Here is an 18,797-nt window from a genome sequence, read left to right on the forward strand (position 1 = left end):
CCCAGGCCCCATATACCCCTCCTCTCAAGCATCTAAACCTTCGTCCAAAAACACCCTCCTCATAGGGCATCTAAACATACGAAGCATAAACAACAAAGTTGCCTACCTACACACCCTCCTAGATACCCACTGTTTTGACATTCTCTGTCTCTCTGAAACCTGGCTAAAACCAACCACTAAAGATACTGAAATTATACCACAAGGTTATAATATACTTAGGCTTGACCGTACTAAATGGAAAGGTGGAGGAGTAGCAATACTGTTTAAAAATCATCTTAACATCTCTACCCTTTCAGCCTGTCCAACCCAAGATAGTAAGGTAGAAGCCATCATCACCAAACTTCAACTTAATGCTAAGAAAGCCCTTTACCTAATCTGCATATATATACCTCCTGGAAACAATATACCAATTGTAGAAGACTTTCTCAGTTGGGTTTCCACTAACTACCCCCAAGAAACAATAATTCTCGGTGACTTAAATATCGATTGGAATACTATCAATACTAACAATCCCACCTCTCACATTAACCTAAATGGTTTCATTCAAACCATTACCTCTACAACTAGGCTTAATATATCAAGTATGAAACAAACTATTTTAGATTGGATTCTTATAAACAATAAGAACATCACCTACAAAGTAGGGACTATGCCTGACGACCTCAGTGATCATTGCTTAACTTACATTATAAGAGAGAAGACAGACTATCTCCATCTCCCTAATATAAGAAAAATACGGTCCACTAAACACTTTAAAATTGACCTATTTCAAAATGAACTCAGAGCTTGCAACTGGAACCCCTTAAGAACTCTTCCACTTAATGAAGCAGTATCATTCTTTAATTCTACTTTCCTTTCTATTCTGGATATACATGCTCCTGAGCGTACTATTAGAATGAAATCTAAAACAGCCCCTTGGCTCTCAAATGAAACTAAAAAACTAATCCTCTCCAAAAATAAGGCTTGGCACAAATGGAGGTCCCATAGAATTAACTCTGACTTGCTTCACTTTCGCCATCTTAGAAATCTCACCAAAAAGGCTATACTCTCCGACAAAAGAAAATTCTACTATGAACTACAAGAAACAAACTTAAATAAACCCAAACAGTTTTGGTCCTCAATCAATAAACTCCTTTCACCAGGAACAGCTAAAACTCCCTCCCCACTAAATGCTGACCCAGACACCCCTCTCCAAACTGCAAACACTTTTAATTCATTCTTTACTGAAACTATTCAAACTCTAGCTAGACAACTAAACAATAATAACTTCTATCCTCCAAATAATCCAGTAAACTCTTCTTACAATTTCACTCTACAACCCATTCCTACCTCTTTCATCTATAAACTTATTCACAAACTAAAACCTTGTACCCCTCTGCTGATAAACTCCCTTCCTTTTTCTTCAAAAGGCAGCCAAAGAAATAGCTTACCCAATCACTATACTCATAAACAGGACCATCAAGAAGGAACCATCCCTGACATCTGGAAAATCTCTCATATTATCCCACTACACAAAGGTGGTGACTCTATTGACTATTCCAACTTTAGACCTATTGCTCTTCTTTCCCCTTTAGCAAAAATTATGGAGAAATGTATTCATCAACAACTTCTACAATACCTCTCTCTTTACAATATTATAGCTAACTGTCAGCATGGCTTTAGACCTCACCATAGCACCACCACTGCCCTCCTTTCCTTTGTAGATACCATTAACAACAATCACAATAATCTTCTCTCTTCTGCCCTATTTATTGACCTCTCCAAAGCTTTTGACATGGTCAACCACTCTTCTTTAATAAATATTCTTGAATCACTCTCATTTGACAGCCTTGCCATCAAATGGTTTACATCATACCTCAGTAACAGACAACAAGCCATTCTTTGGGAAAACCACATCTCCTCCTTACTGCCCATTACTATTGGAGTCCCTCAGGGCTCCATTCTTGGTCCTCTTCTCTTCTCCCTCTATATAAATGATCTCCACTCTGTAATTCCTCAAGCTACCTGCATTCAATATGCTGATGATTCCACCATCATTTGCTCAGCATCCTCCTCTCCAGATCTCAGATCATTAACCCAAACTATGTTCAACACAGTAGAAACATGGTTCTCTAGACGGTACCTTCTTCTCAACGCTAAAAAAACCAAACTTCTCCTCTTTACCTCCACTAAACTTCACCATCTCTTCAAACAACAACACTGTTATCTCTCCTGATACTACAACTAAACTGCTAGGAATAACCATTGATAACAATCTCTCATTTGACCAACACATAAACAATACTATCAAATCAGTTAACAGAAAAATAGGGTCTTTATACATTAAACCATTTCTCACCCCTTCTTCTAGAGCTACTATTGCTCACACCCATCTTATATCTACTCTCTTTTATGCCTCTCCTATCTTCACCAACCTCAAGAAAACTAACCTTAACAAACTAGCAACCTGCTACAATAACATTGCCCGCTTCGCCACTAGTAAACCTTTTAGAACCCATCACTGCCTTAATCTGAAACACTTAGGCTGGCTGGAACTACAAAACTATCTCACTATCTCACAACTCACAATTGCCCACAAACTACTGTACCAACCTAATAACACTCCTATTCTATCACAACTTATACTCCTTATAACAATCTCACCTCTCTTCGCTCGTCCTGTAAACTTATGACCAAACCCATAAAGGCCCATAACGTAGCTGGTGACTCCCTTTTCACAAACACTGTTGGTAGGGCATGGAATTTGCTGCCTAAAGACTTAACTTCAATCTCATCTCTACCTCTCTTCAAAACAAATCAAACTGTACTTCCATAACCACTGGCTTTGTTCCTGTACTACTCAGGGTAACTTCCCTCACCCCATCCACTCTGTACCTTTAACCCTTCTGTTTGCTTAATATTTAGCTGCTACCCTACTTCTTCACCCCTGCTGTCCTACTTTTCTCTCTCACCTCCTCTTAACTGTCTCTCTCAATCCTGACTCCTGTCCCATCACTATTATTTATCTCACTTTTCCTTCTACTTCTCTACCCCTCCGAGCTTAAACCTTTATTCTCTATTGCAATTGCTATATTGTACATCCTTTTATGTACTAGGTAAAATTATTGTGAATCTGATCTAACTTATGTATGATCTCTAACTGTTTGAGTTCCAGAATATATGTTGATTTTATTAACAAGTTGATGTTTATTTCTATTTTATTGTAAGTTTTTATTAACAAGTCTGTTCTTTTATGTTTTGTGTGGAGCTTTTCTCCCCGGGCCTCTACTGAAAATGGACACATATCCAGCTAGACTAGCCCGGTCAACAAATGTAAAATAAATAAATAAATAAATAAAAATATTTAAAAAGATTAATAATAAAATAAAATGATGAGAGAGAAAAAAAAAAAACATAGTACAAATCATTTGTTTTTTAGTCTCTTCTTCTTCTCTGAAGTCTTCCACGAAGTTTCAGTTGCCAGTCTCTTTAACGAAGGACTAGCCCATTCCATTCTTCTATTTTTTCCAAAATCTTATTTTTTTTGATAAACAGTAAAGCAGAGTCTAAGTCATCGAAAATTTTAGGACCATCAGGAAGGAAGATTTTAAGCTTGGCAGGAAACAGAAGGTATGTTTTAAACTGTGCTTTTTAAGCTCCCTTATTAGTGGCAGAAAAACTTTTCTTTTAGCTAATACCATGGAAGAATAGTCATTGTCAAAACGCACAGTTGTTTCATTAATCTTAACAGGAGCTTTAGCCCAAGCAGATTTAAGAACCATCTCTTTATCAAAAGATGATAGAAATCTAACTATAACTGATCTAGGATAGTTTTTGTTAGAGTTAGTATTAGCTATAGATCTATGTGCTCTTTCGATACCAAAAGAGAAGGCTTCTGGTAAATCTAAAGTTTTAGGGAGCCATGTTGTTAAAAAAGAGGTAATATTGTTACCTTCAATATTTTCTGGCAGTCCAAAAATCCTAATGTTATTAGCCTAGATCTATTTTCCAGGTCATCCAGCTTTGTTTGTAAATGTGTATTTTGTTTCAGCAGAAACTCAATGTTGATTTCCTCTTCTTGTATTCTATTTTCCATATCATTCACAGCTTCTTCTATGCCTGTCATCTGGATTTTCTGTTGTTGCAGGTCCATATGTAACAAGTCTATTTGTTTTGTAGTTTTTTCTATGAAAGTGTCTATTTTAGTATCCATTTTATCCATCTTAGCAGTAAGTTGCTGGACTATAATTATCAGAGACTGAAGTTCTTTCTTGATGCTGGAGTCTTGAGAATTTGTCTTACTGGAACTCATTTCAGACTTATAAACTGACAGGAAAATTTCCAAAGTAATTTCTGACAGGAATATTATTAAGATTTCCTTTATTTTTTAGATATAGTTCAAGAACTATATAAAACAAACATATTTAGAAAGAAAATTACTTCAAAAATTAATTTTTTAAGTAATTAATTCCTGTCAATGTAATGAAATTGGTGGAGCTGAAGAATTCTGCTGCTATCCTGTGTTCATCCTTGGTGACGCCCCTCTCATCACCTTGTGTTTTCTGATGGTGGGAGTACTGAGCTATGATGTATCGTCTTGTGTTCTGCAATGGTGGGGCAGTACTGAGCACTGATGCATCCCTTTGTCTTCTGTAATGGTAGGACAGTGCTGAGCACTAATGCATCAACTTGTGTTCTGTAATTGTGGAACAGTCCTGAATAGTGATGCATCCCCTTGTGTCTGTTATGGTGGGACAGTACTGAGCACCAGTGCATCAGCTTCTGTTCTGTAATGGTGGGACAGTACTGACCACTGATGCACGAGTTTGTGTTCTGTACTGATAGGAAAGTGCTGAGCACTGATGCAACACCTTGTGCTTTGTAATGGTGGGATAATACTGAGTAGTGCTGCATCCCCTCATGTTGTGTAATAGTGGGGCAATACTGACCACTGATGCAACACCTTGAGGTTTGTAATGGTAGGAGTGTACTGAGCACTGATGCATCACCATGTGTTCTGTGATGGTGGGCCAGTAATGAACACTGATGCATCACATTGTGCTCTGTAATGGTGGCAAAGTACTGAGCACTGCTGCACCACCTTGTGTTCTGTAATGGTGGGACAGTATTAAGCGCTGATGCATCACCTTGTGTGCTGTAATGGTGGGACAGTACTGAGCACTGACACATCACCTTGTGTTCTGTAATGGTGGGACAGTACTGAGCACTGATGCATCACCTTGTGTTCTGTAATGGAGGGACAGTACTGAGTACTGATGCTTTACTTTGTGTTCAGTAATGGAGGGACAGTACTGAGCACTGATGCTTCACCGTGTGTTCTGTAATGAAGGGATAGTGCTGATCACTGATGCATCACATTGTGTTCTGTAATGGATGGACAGTGCTGAGCACTGATGCATCACCTTGTGTTCTGTAATGGAGGGACAGTACTGAGTACTGATGCTTTACTTTGTGTTCTGTAATGAAGGGACAGTGCTGATCACTGATGCATCACATTGTGTTCTGTAATGGATGGACAGTGCTGAGCACTGATGTATCACCTTGGGTTCTGTAATGGTGGAACAGTAGTAATCACTGATTAATTACTTTGTGTTGTGTAATAGTGGGACAGGACTGAGCCCTGATGCATCACCTTGTGTTCTGTAATGGTGGGACAGTACTGAGCACTGACTCATCACCCTGTGTTCTGTAATAGTGGGCCAGTACTGAGCACTGATGCAGTACCTTGTGTTCTGTCATGGATTTACAGTACCGAGAACTGATGCAGTACCTTGTGTTCTGTAATGGATTGACTGAGAACTGATGTATCACCTTGTGTTCTGTAATGGATGGACAGTGCTGAGCACTCCTTCATCACCTTGGGTTCTGTAATGGTGGAACAGTAGTAATCACTGATTAATTACTTTGTGTTGTGTAATGGTGGGACAGGACTGAGCCCTGACACATCACCTTGTGTTCTATAATGGTGGGACAGTACTGAGCACTAACTCATCACCCTGTGTTCTGTAATAGTGGGCCAGTACTGAGCACTGATTCAGTACCTTGTGTTCTGTCATGGATTTACAGTACTGAGAACTGATGCAGTACCTTGTGTTCTGTAATGGATTGACTGAGCACTGATGTATCACCTTGTGTTCTGTAATGGTGGGATAGTACTGATCTCTGATGTTTAACCGTGTGTTCTGTAATGGTGGAACAGTACTGAGCAATGACATCTCACCTTTACTCTGTAATGGTGGGACATATGGAGCAGTGACTCATCACCTTGTGTTCAGTAGTGGTGGAACAGTACTGGGCTCTGATGTATCACCTTGTCTTCTTTAATGGTGGGATAGTTCTGAGCACTGATGCATCACCTTGGTTTCTGTAATGATAGGAGACAACTGAGCACTGATGCATCACCTTGTGTTCTGTAATGGTGGGACAGTACTGAGAAGTGATGCATCCCCTTGTATTCTGTTATGGTAGGAAAGTTCTGAGCATGGTTGTATCACCTTGTGTTCTGCAATGGTGGGACAGTACTGAGCTCTGATGTATAAACTTTTGATCTGTAATGGTGTAACAGTACTGAGCACTGATGCATCAGCCTATGATCTGTAATGGTGGGACAGTACTGAGCACTGACACATCACCATGTGTTCTGTAATGGTGGGACAGTACTGAGCACTGATGCATCACCTTTTGTTCTGTAATGGTGGGACAGTAGTGAGCACTGATGCCTCACCTTGTATTCTGTAATGGTGGGACAGTACTGAGCACTGATGCATCACCTTGTATTCTGTAATGGTGGGACAGTACTGAGCACTGATGCATCACCTTGTGTTCTGTAATGGTGGGACAGTACTGAGCACTGATGCTTCACCTTGTGTTCTGTAATGGTGGGACAGTACTGAGCACTGATGCATCACCTTGTATTCTGTAATGGTGGGACAGTACTGAGCACTGATGCATCACCTTTTGTTCTGTAATGGTGGGACAATACTGAGCACTGATGCTTCACCTTGTGTTCTGTAATGGAGGAACATTGTTATTCACTGATGCATCATATTGTGTTTTGTAGTGGTGAGGCACTGCTGAGCACTGATTCATCATCTTGTGCTCTGCAATGGTGCGACAGGACTGATCACTGATTCATCGCTTTGTTTTGTGTAATGGTGGGACAGTACTGAGCACTGACGTATTACGTTTTGTTCTTTAATGCTGGGATAATACTGAGCACTAATGTATCACCTTGTGTAATGTAATGTTGGGACAGTACTGAGCAGTGATGTATCACCTTTTGTTCTGTAATGGTGGGACAGTACTGATCATGGATACATCACCTTATGTTTTGTAATGGTGGGACAGTACTGAGCACTGATGCATCACTATGTGTCCTGTAATGGTGCGAGAATACTGAACACTAATGCATCACCTTGTGCTCTGTAATGGTGGGACAGTACTGAGCACTACTTCACCACCTGTTTTTCTGTAATAGTGGGACAGTACTGAGCACTGATGCTTCACCTTGCATTCTGTAATTGTGGGGCAGTACTTATCACTGATACAGCACCCTTTGTTTTCTAATGGTGGGACAGTACTAAGCTCAGATGTATCACCTTGTGTTCTGTAATGGTTACCGTACTGAGCAATATGCATCACTTGAGTTCTGTAATGGTGGACAGTACTGAGTAGTGATGTCTCACCTTGTGGTGTGTAATAGTGGGACAGTACCGAGTACTGATTCATCACCTTGTGTTCTGTAATCATGGGACAGTACTGGTAGTGATGCATCACTTTGTGTTCTGCAATGATGGGGCAGTACAAAGCAGCGATGCATCTCTTTGTCTTCTGTAATGGTAGGACATTGCTGAGCACTAATGCATCAACTTGTGTTCTGTAATTGTGGAACAGTCCTGAGTAGTGATGCATCCCCTCGTGTCTGTTATGGTGGGACAGTACTGAGCACCAGTGCATCAGGTTCTGTTCTGTAATGGTGGTACAGTACTGACCACTGATGCATGAGTTTGTGTTCTGTACTGGTAGGAAAGTGCTGAGCACTGATGCAACACCTTGTGCTTTGTAATGGTGGGATAATACTGAGTAGTGCTGCATCCCCTCATGTTGTGTAATGGTGGGGCAATACTGACCACTGATGCAACACCTTGAGGTTTGTAATGGTGGGAGTGTACTGAGCACTGATGCATCACCATGTGTTCTGTAATGGTGGGACAATACTGAACACTGATGCATCACATTGTGCTCTGTAATGGTGGCACAGTACTGAGCACTGCTGCACCACCTTGTGTTCTGTAATGGTGGGACAGTATTGAGCACTGATGCATCACCTTGTGTTCTGTAATGGAGGGACAGTACTGATTACTGATGCTTTACTTTGTGTTCAGTAATGGAGGGACAGTACTGAGCACTGATGCTTCACCGTGTGTTCTGTAATGAAGGGACAGTGCTGATCACTGATGCATCACATTGTGTTCTGTAATGGAGGGACAGTACTGAGTACTGATGCTTTACTTTGTGTTCAGTAATGGAGGGGCAGTACTGAGCACTGATGCTTCACCTTGTGTTCTGTAATGAAGGGATAGTGCTGATCACTGATGCATCACATTTTGTTCTGTAATGGATGGACAGTGCTGAGCACTCCTTCATCACCTTGGGTTCTGTAATGGTGGAACAGTAGTAATCACTGATTAATTACTTTGTGTTGTGTAATGGTGGGACAGGACTGAGCCCTGACACATCACCTTGTGTTCTATAATGGTGGGACAGTACTGAGCACTAACTCATCACCCTGTGTTCTGTAATAGTGGGCCAGTACTGAGCACTGATTCAGTACCTTGTGTTCTGTCATGGATTTACAGTACTGAGAACTGATGCAGTACCTTGTGTTCTGTAATGGATTGACTGAGAACTGATGTATCACCTTGTGTTCTGTAATGGTGGGTCAGTACTGATCTCTGATGTTTAACCTTGTGTTCTGTAATGGTGGGACAGTACTGAGCAATGACATCTCACCTTTACTCTGTAATGGTGGGACATATGGAGCAGTGACTCATCACCTTGTGTTCAGTAGTGGTGGAACAGTACTGGGCTCTGATGTATCACCTTGTCTTCTTTAATGGTGGGATAGTTCTGAGCACTGATGCATCACCTTGGTTTCTGTAATGATAGGAGACAACTGAGCACTGATGCATCACCTTGTGTTCTGCAATGGTGGGACAGTACTGAGCTCTGATGTATAAACTTTTGATCTGTAATGGTGGAACAGTACTGAGCACTGATGCATCAGCCTATGATCTGTAATGGTGGGACAGTACTGAGCACTGATGCATCACCTTTTGTTCTGTAATGGTGGGACAGTAGTGAGCACTGATGCATCACCTTGTATTCTGTAATGGTGGGACAGTACTGAGCACTGATGCATCACCTTTTGTTCTGTAATGGTGGGACAATACTGAGCACTGATGCTACACCTTGTGTTCTGTAATGGAGGAACATTGTTAATCAGTGATGCATCATATTGTGTTTTGTAGTGGTGGGATACTGCTGAGCACTGATGTAACACATTGTGTTCTGTAATGGTGGGACAGTACTGAGCAGTGATGTCTTACTTTGTGGTCTGTAATGGTGGGACAGTACTGAGCACTGATGCATCAGTTTGTGTTCTGTAATGCTGGGACAGTTCTGAGCACTGACACATCACCCTGTATACTGTAATGGTGGGACAGTACTGGACACTGATGCATCACCCTGTGTTCTGTAATTGTGGGACAGTTCTGATCAATGATGCATCACCTTGTTTCTGGAATGGTGTGACACTACTGAGCACTGATGCATCACCATGGGGTCTGTAATGGTCGGACAATACTGAACTCTGATGCATCACCTTGTGCTCTTTAGTGGTGGGACAGTACTGAGCACTGCTTCACCAAGTTGTGTTCTGTAATGGTGGGACAGTACTGAGCACTGATGCATCACCTTGTGTTCTGTAATGATGGGACAGTACTGAGCACTGATACATCACCTTGTGCTCTGTAATAGTGGGACAGTACTGAGCAATGATGTCTGACATGGTGGCCTGTAATTGTGGGCCAGTACTGAGCACTGATGCACCACCTTGTGTTCTATAATGGTGGGGCAGTACTGTACACTGATGCATCACCTTGTGTTCTGTAATGGTGGGACAGGACTAACCACAGATACATCATCTTGTGTTTTCTAATGGTGGGACAGTACTGTGCACTGATGCATCACCCTGTGTTCTGTAATGGTGGGGCAATACTGAGCATTGACACATCACCTTGTGTTCTGTAAAGGTGGAACAGTAGGGAGCATTGACGCATCACCTTGTGTTCTGTAATGGTGGGACAGTACTGAGCACTGATGTATCACCTTTTGTTACATAATGGTGGGAGAGTATTGAGCACAGATGCATCACCTTGTGTTCTATAATAATGTGACAGTACTGAGCACTGATGCATCACCTTGTGTTCTGTAATGGCGGGACTGGACTAACCACTGATGCATCACGTTGTATTTTGTAATGGTGGGACAGTATTGTGCATAGTTGCATCACCCTGTGTTCTATAATGGTGGGGCAGTACTGAGCACTGACACATCACCTTGTGTTCTGTAAAGATGGGACAGTACTGAGCAATGATGTCTCCCCTTGTCTTTTGTAATGGTGTGACAGTAGGGAGCAGTGATGCATTACCTTGTTTTCCATAATTGTGGGACAGTTCTCAGCACTGCTGCACCACCCAGTGTTCTTTAATGGTGAGACAGTACTGAGCACCAGTGCACAAGCCTGTGTTCTGTAATGGTGGTACAGTACTGTGTACTGATGCATCACCTTGTGCTCTTTAATGGTGGGACAGTACTGAGCAGTGATGTCTCACCTTGTGGTCTGTAATGGTGGGCCAGTACTGAGCACTAATGCACCATCTTGTGTTTTGCAATGGTGGGACAGTACTAAGCTGTGATGTATCACCTTGTGTTCTGTAATGGTGGAACAGTAATGACCACTGATGCATCATCTTGTGTTCTGTAATGGTGGGACAGTACTGAGCACTGATGCATCAGTTTGTGTTCTGTAATGGTGGGACAGTTCTGAGCACTGACACATCACCTTGTGTACTGTAATGGTGGGACAGTACTGGACACTGATGCATCACCCTGTGTTCTGTAACTGTGCAACAGTTCTGATCAATGATGCATCACCTTCTTTCTGGAATGGTGTGACACTACTGAGCACTGATGCATCACCATGGGGTATGTAATGGTCGGACAATACTGAACTCTGATGCATCACCATGTGCTCTTTAGTGGTGGGACAGTACTGAGTAATGATTCACCAAGTTGTGTTCTGTAATGGTGGGACAGTACTGAGCACTGATGCATCACTTTGTGTTCTGTAATGATGGGACAGTACTGAGCACTGATGCATCACCTTGTGCTCTGTAATAGTGGGACAGTACTGAGCAATGATGTCTCACATGGTGGTCTGTAATTGTGGGCCAGTACTGAGCACAGATGCATCACCTTGTGTTCTGTAATGTTGGGACAGTACTGAGCACTGATGCACCACCTTGTGTTCTGTAATGGTGGGACAGGACTAACCACAGGTGCATCATCTTGTGTTTTGTAATGGTGGGACAGTACTGAGCACTGATGCATCACCCTGTGTTCTGTAATGGTGGGGCAGTACTGAGCATTGACACATCACCTTGTGTTCTGTAAAGGTGGGACAGTAGGGAGCATTGACGCATCACCTTGTGTTCTGTAATGGTGGGACATTACTAAGCTCTGATGTATCACCTTTTGTTACATAATGGTGGGACAGTACTGAGCACAGATGCATCACCTTGTGTTCTATAATCATGTGACAGTACTGAGCACTGATGCATCACCTTGTGTTCTGTAATGGAGGGACTGGACTAACCACTGATGCATCACCTTGTGTTTTGTAATGGCGGGACAGTATTGAGCATTGTTGCATCACCCTGTGTTCTATAATGGTGGGCCAGTACTGAGCACTGACACATCACCTTGTGTTCTGTAAAGGTGGGACAGTACTGAGCACTGATGTCTCACCTTGTGTTTTGTAATGGTGTGACAGTAGGGAGCAGTGATGCATCACCTTGTGTTCTGTAATGGTACGACAGTTTTGAGCACTGATGCATTACCTTGTTTTCCATAATTGTGGGACAGTTCTCAGCACTGCTGCACCACCCAGTTTTCTTTAATGGTGGGACAGTACTGAGCACTGGTGCAACAGCTTGTGTTCTGTAATGGTGGGACAGTACTGAGTACTGATGCATCACCTTGTGTTCTTTAATGGTGGGACAGTACTGAGCAGTGATGTCTCACCTTGTGGTCTGTAATGTTGGGCCAGTACTGAGCACTAATGCACCATCTTGTGTTTTGTAATGGTTGGACAGTACTAAGCTCTGATGTATCACCTTGTGTTCTGTAATGGTGGGACAGTAATGACCACTGATGCATCATCTTGTGTTCTGTAATGGTGGGACAGTACTGAGCACTGATGCATCAGTTTGTGTTCTGTAATGGTGGGACAGTTCTGAGCACTGACACATTACCTTGTGTACTGTAATGGTGGGACAGTACTGGACACAGATGCATCACCCTGTGTTCTGTAATTGTGGGACAGTTCTGATCAATGATGCATCACCTTGTTTCTGGAATGGTGTGACACTACTGAGCACTGATGCATCACCATGGGGTCTGTAATGGTCGGACAATACTGACCTCTGATGCATCACCTTGTGGTCTTTAGTGATGGGACAGTACTGAGTACTGCTTCACCAAGTTGTGTTCTGTAATGATGGGACAGTACTGAGCACAGATGCATCACCTTGTGTTCTGTAATGTTGCGACAGTACTGAGCACTGATGCACCACCTTGTGTTCTATAATAGCGGGACAGTACTGAGCACTGATGCATCAGTTTGTGTTCTGTAATGGTGGGACAGTACTGAACACTGATGCATCACCTTGTGTTCTGTAATGGTGGGACAGTACTGAGCACTGATGCATCACCTTGTGTTCTGTAATGTTGGGACAGTACTGAGCACTGATGCATCGCCTTGTGTTCTGTAATCACGTGACAGTACTGAGCACTGATGCATCACCTTGTGTTCTGTAATGGTGGGACAGTACTGAGCACTGATGCATCACCTTGTGTTCTGTAATGGTGGGAGAGGACTAACCATAGATGCATCATCTTGTGTTTTGTAATGGTGCGACAGTACTGAGCACTGATGCATCACCTTGTGTTCTGTAATGGTGGGACAGTACTGAGCATTGACACATCAGCTTGTGTTCTGTAAGGTGGGACAGTAGGGAGCATTGATGCATCACCTTGTGTGCTGTAATTGTGGGACATTACTGGACACTGATGCTTCACCATGTTTTCTGTAATCGTGGGACAGTTATGATCAATGATGCATCACCTTGTTTCTGGAATGGTGTGACACTATTGAGCACTGATGCATCACCATGGGGTCTGTAATGGTTGGACAATACTAAACTCTGATGCATTACCGTGTGCTGTTTAGTGGTGGGACAGTACTGAGCACTGCTTCACCAAGTTGTGTTCTGTGATGGTGGGCAGTACTGAGCTCTGATGTATCACCTTGTGTTCTGTAATGGTGGGACAGTACTGAGCACTGATGTATCCCTTTGTCTTCTGTAATGGTAGGACAGTGCTGAGCACTGGTGCATCAGTTTGTGTTCTGTAATGGTGGGACAGTCCTGACTAGTGATGCATCCCCTCCTGCTAGTTATGGTGGGACAGTACTGAGCACTGATGCATCAGCTTGTGTTCTGTAATGGTGGGACAGTACTGAGCACTGATGCATGACTTTGTGTTCTGTACTGGTAGGAAAGTGCTGAGCACTGATGCAACACCTTGTGTTCTGTATTGGTGGGATAATACTGAGTAGTGCTGCATCTGCTCGTGTTGTGTAATGGTGGGACATTACTGAGCACTGATGCAACACCTTGTGGTTTGTAATGGTGGGACTGTACTGAGCATTGACCTGTCACCTTGTGTTTTTTAATGGTGGGACAGTACTGAGCAGTGATGCATCACCTTGTATTCTGTAATGGTGGGACAGTACTGAGCAGTAATGTGTCATCCTATGTTCTGTAATGGTAGGACAGTACTGAGCACTGATGCATCACCTTGTGTTCTGTAATGGTGGGACAATACTGAACACTGATGCATCACATTGTGTTCTGTAATGGTGGGACAGTACTGAGCACTGATGCATCACCTTGTGTTCTGTAATGGTGGGACAGTACTGAGCACTGATGCTTCACTTTGTGTTCTGTAATGGAGGGACAGTACTGAGCACTGATGCTTCACCTTGTGTTCTGTAATGGAGGGACAGTGCTGATCACTGATGCATCACATTATGTTCTGTAATGGAGGGACAGTGCTGAGCACTGATGCATCACCTTGTGTTCTGTAATGGTGGGACAGTACTGATCACTGATGCATCACCTTGTGTTCTGTAATGGATGGACAGGACTAAGCACTGATGCATCATCTTGTGTTCTGTAATGGTGGAACAGTAGTAATCACTGTTGCATCACCTTGTGTTCTGTAATGGTGGGACAGTACTGAGCACTGATGCATCACCTTGTGTTCTGTAATGGTGGGACAGTATTGAGCACTGACACATCACCTTGTGTTCTGTAATAGTGGGACAGTACTGAGCACTGATGCAGTACCTTGTGTTCTGTAATGGATTGACGGTTCTGAGAACTGATGTATCACCTTGTGTTCTGTAATGATGGAAAAGTAGTAATCACTGATTAATTATATTGTGTTCTGTAATGGTGGGACAGAACTGAGCACTGACACATCACCTTGTGTTCTGTAATGGTGGGATAGTTCTGAGCACTGCTGCATCACCTTGGTTTCTGTAATGATAGGAGACAACTGAGCACTGATGCATCACCATGTGTTCTGTAATGGTGGGACAGTACTGAGCACTGATGCATCACCTTGTGTTCTGTAATGGTGGGACAGTACTGAGTACTGATGCACCACCTTGTGTTCTGTACTGGTGGGACAGAACTAACCACAGATGCATCATCTTATGTTTTGTAATGGTGGGACAGTACTGAGCACTGATGCATCACCTTGTGTTCTGTAATTGTGGGGCATCACTGAGCACTGTTGCACCACCCTGTGTTCTGTAATTGTGGGGCAGTACTGAGCATTGACACTTCACCTTGTATTCTGTAAAGGTGGGACAGTACGGAGCATTGACACATCACCTTGTGTTCTGTAATGGTGGAACATTACTGGACACTGATGCATCACCTTGTTTTTTGTAATCGTGGGACAGTTCTGATCAATGATGCATCACCTTGTTTCTGGAATGGTGTGACACTATTGAGCACTGATGCGTCACCATGGGGTCTGTAATGGTTGGACAATACTGAACTCTGATGCATCACCTTGTGCTCTTTAGTGGTGGGACAGTATTGAGTACTGCTTCACCAAGTAGTGTTCTGTAATGGTGAGACAGTACTGAGCACTGATGCATCACCCTGTGTTCTGTAATGGTGGGACAGTACTGAGCACTGCTGTATCCCTTTGTCTTCTACAATGGTAGGACAGTGGTGAACACTGGTGCATCAGTTTGTGTTCTGTAATGGTGGAACAGTCCTGACTAGTGATGCATCCCCTCCTGCTAGTTATGGTGGGACAGTACTGAGCACTGATACATCAGCTTGTGTTCTGTAATGGTGGGACAGTACTGAGCCCTGATGTATGAATTTGTATTCTCTACTGGTAGGAAAGTGCTGAGCACTGAGGCAACACCTTGTGTTCTGTATTGGTGGGATAATACTGAGTAGTGCTGCATTTGCTCGTGTTGTGTAATGGTGGGACACTACTGAGCACTGATGCAACACCTTGTGGTTTGTAATGGTAGGACTGTACTGAGCATTGACCTGTCACCTTGTGTTTTGTAATGGCTGGACAGTACTGAGCAGTGATGCATCACCTTGTATTCTGTAAAGGTGGGACTGTACTGAGCAGTAATGTGTCATCTTATGTTCTGTAATGGTAGGACAATACTGACCACTGATGCATCACCATGTGTTCTGTAATGGTAGGACAATACTGAACACTGATGCATCACATTGTGCTCTGTAAACGTGGCACAGTACTGTGGACTGCTGCACCACCATGGTTCTGTAATGGTGGGGCAGTATTGAGCACTGATACATCACATTGTGTTCTGTAATGTTGGGAAAGTACTGAGCCCTGATGCATCACTTTGTCTTCTGTAATTGTGGGACAGTATTAAGCACTGACCACCTTGTGTACTGTAATGGAGGGACAGTACTGAGCACTGATGCTTCACTTTGTGTTCAGTAATGGAAGGGCAGTACTGAGCACTGATGCTTTACTTTGTATTCAGTAATGCTGGGACAGTACTGAGCCCTGATGCATCACATTTTGTTCTGTAATGAAGGAACAGTGCTGATCACTGATGCATCACATTTTGTTCTGTAATGGATGGACAGTGCTGAGCACTGATGTATCACCTTGGGTTCTGTAATGGTGGAACAGTAGTAATCACTGATTAATTACTTTGTGTTGTGTAATGGTGGGACAGGACTGAGCCCTGACGCATCACCTTGTGTTCTGTAATGGTGGGACAGTGCTGAGCACTGATGCATCACCTTGTTTTTTGTAATGGAGGGACAGTACTGAGCCCTGATGCATCACCTTGTGTTCTGTAATGGTGGGACAGTACTGAGCCTTGATGCATCACCTTGTGTTCTGTAATGGTGGGACAGTACTCAGTACTCATGAATCACCTTGTGTTCTACAAAGGTGGGACACTACTGAGCACTGATGCAGCACCTTGTGCTCTGTAATGGTGGGACAATACTGAGCACTGATGTCTCACCTTGTATTCTGTAATGGTGGGACAATACTGAGCACTGATGTCTCACCTTGTATTCTGTAATGGTAGGACAGTTCTGAGGACTGATGCATCACCTTATGTTCTGTAATGGTGGGACAGTACTGAGCACTGCTGTATGACGTATTCTGTAATGGTGGGCAGCACTGAGCACTGATCAATCACCTTGTATTCTGTAATGGTGTGATGGTATTGAACACTGATGCATCACCTTGTGTTCTGTAATGGTCGGACAGTACTGAGCACTGATGCGTCACCCTGTGTTTTGTAGTGGTGGGACAGTACTGAGCAGTGATGTGTCATCTTATGTTCTGTAAATGTGGGACAGAAATGAGCACTGACACGTCACCTTGTGTTCTTTGAGCACTGCAGGGTTTTTCCTTAGGGCCAAAGCTATGATAGATTGTTGGAGTGAAATGGACCATTTTGATGTGACATGTTTCATGTGAGCATTCCTGTGTGTGAGAGAGAGAGAGTGTGTGTCTGTGTGTGTGTGTGTGTGTGTGTGTGTGTGTGTGTGTGTGTGTGTGCGTGTGTGCGTGTGTGCGTGTGTGCATGTGTGCGTGTGTGCGTGTGTGTGTGTGTGTGTCTATTTGTCTGTGTGTGCTTACACATGCGTGTAGCTATATCTACTGTGTGTATCTATCCATTGTTGGTGTATTTATGAGTGACGCAGTAAATAATAAAGAAAAATAGAAAGAAAAACTGTTGTCTCTTTCAGGATGGTAATGATGTTGTTTCTGTTTATTCTGATAGTCAAGCACATCTTCAGATGTAACTTTGTACAGTTCTATAGGACTTCATGGTTGCTTTGTTTATTACCTCGGAGAAGTCCTTACACCATTTTACTAAACATTTGCTGTAGAATGTCCTGTTTGCTACCTGTATAAATGCAGTGAATACTGTATCTGCATTTTTGGAAATAATTCAGATTTCATCATATGTGATCAGTGTTGTTACAAGCATGATTTTTATTGGCATTCCTGTTCATGACTTTTGTCAGCAAGATGCCAGGCAGAACAGGATGCCTGCATTTATGACAGTGAGGTGGCTTTATGTTTGCACATGATGTCCTTTGGGATGACCTCTGATATATTGGTGCTCTAATGCATAAAAAGAGGATGACAGGAAAATCAGCATTCTCCAAACACCATGATTTTTCCAAATACATGCAAACTCAACAAATGAAAAAATGTATTACTGAAAACCATTTTCAGCAATTCCATCAAAAATCATATCTGCAGACACCCCAGTTTATGTATACCAAGTCTGAGTTATACAAACAGTGGAGAAAAGTGTAACATCAGAGATTGATATGTCATTTTCAGCATTTTTTTTTTTTACCTAACAGCAATCAACATAAAGGTCTTCTGTGAGTTAACACTTCTATCTTGTAACAGAGTGCTTGCTATTTTAGTTGGGATAACAGCTGCATTTAGAGGAGATTATGGTCCATATTCCAAAAAAAATTCTGCTGAACTGCTGACCACTCTAAGTAAGTCAGCCTCATAATTAGCCTGTAGCTGAGCACATGACACCAAAGATTATAATTTACATTGGAACCTTAGATTACTGGCCGCAGCTATAGTGACTGAAAAGCACAAGCAGAGATGTCCGAAAATATCAGTGCAAAGGAAGTGACAGTCCACTCTGCAAATGTCATGTGTATGAAAATTGTAACATAGATATGGTGCAGAAGTTAAACATGCTGTTCTCATATAACTGTGTTGAATGCATTCGTTATTGCTGTATGTAGTGTTATATATTTCAATCTATTTAGTAAACTGCTAAGTACATACCTGTATATCTCTAAGTACATACATGCATA

This window comes from Protopterus annectens, chromosome 14.part0 (genome assembly GCF_019279795.1).
Source record: "Protopterus annectens isolate FY-2018-M chromosome 14.part0, PAN1.0, whole genome shotgun sequence".
NCBI lineage: Eukaryota > Metazoa > Chordata > Ceratodontiformes > Protopteridae > Protopterus > Protopterus annectens.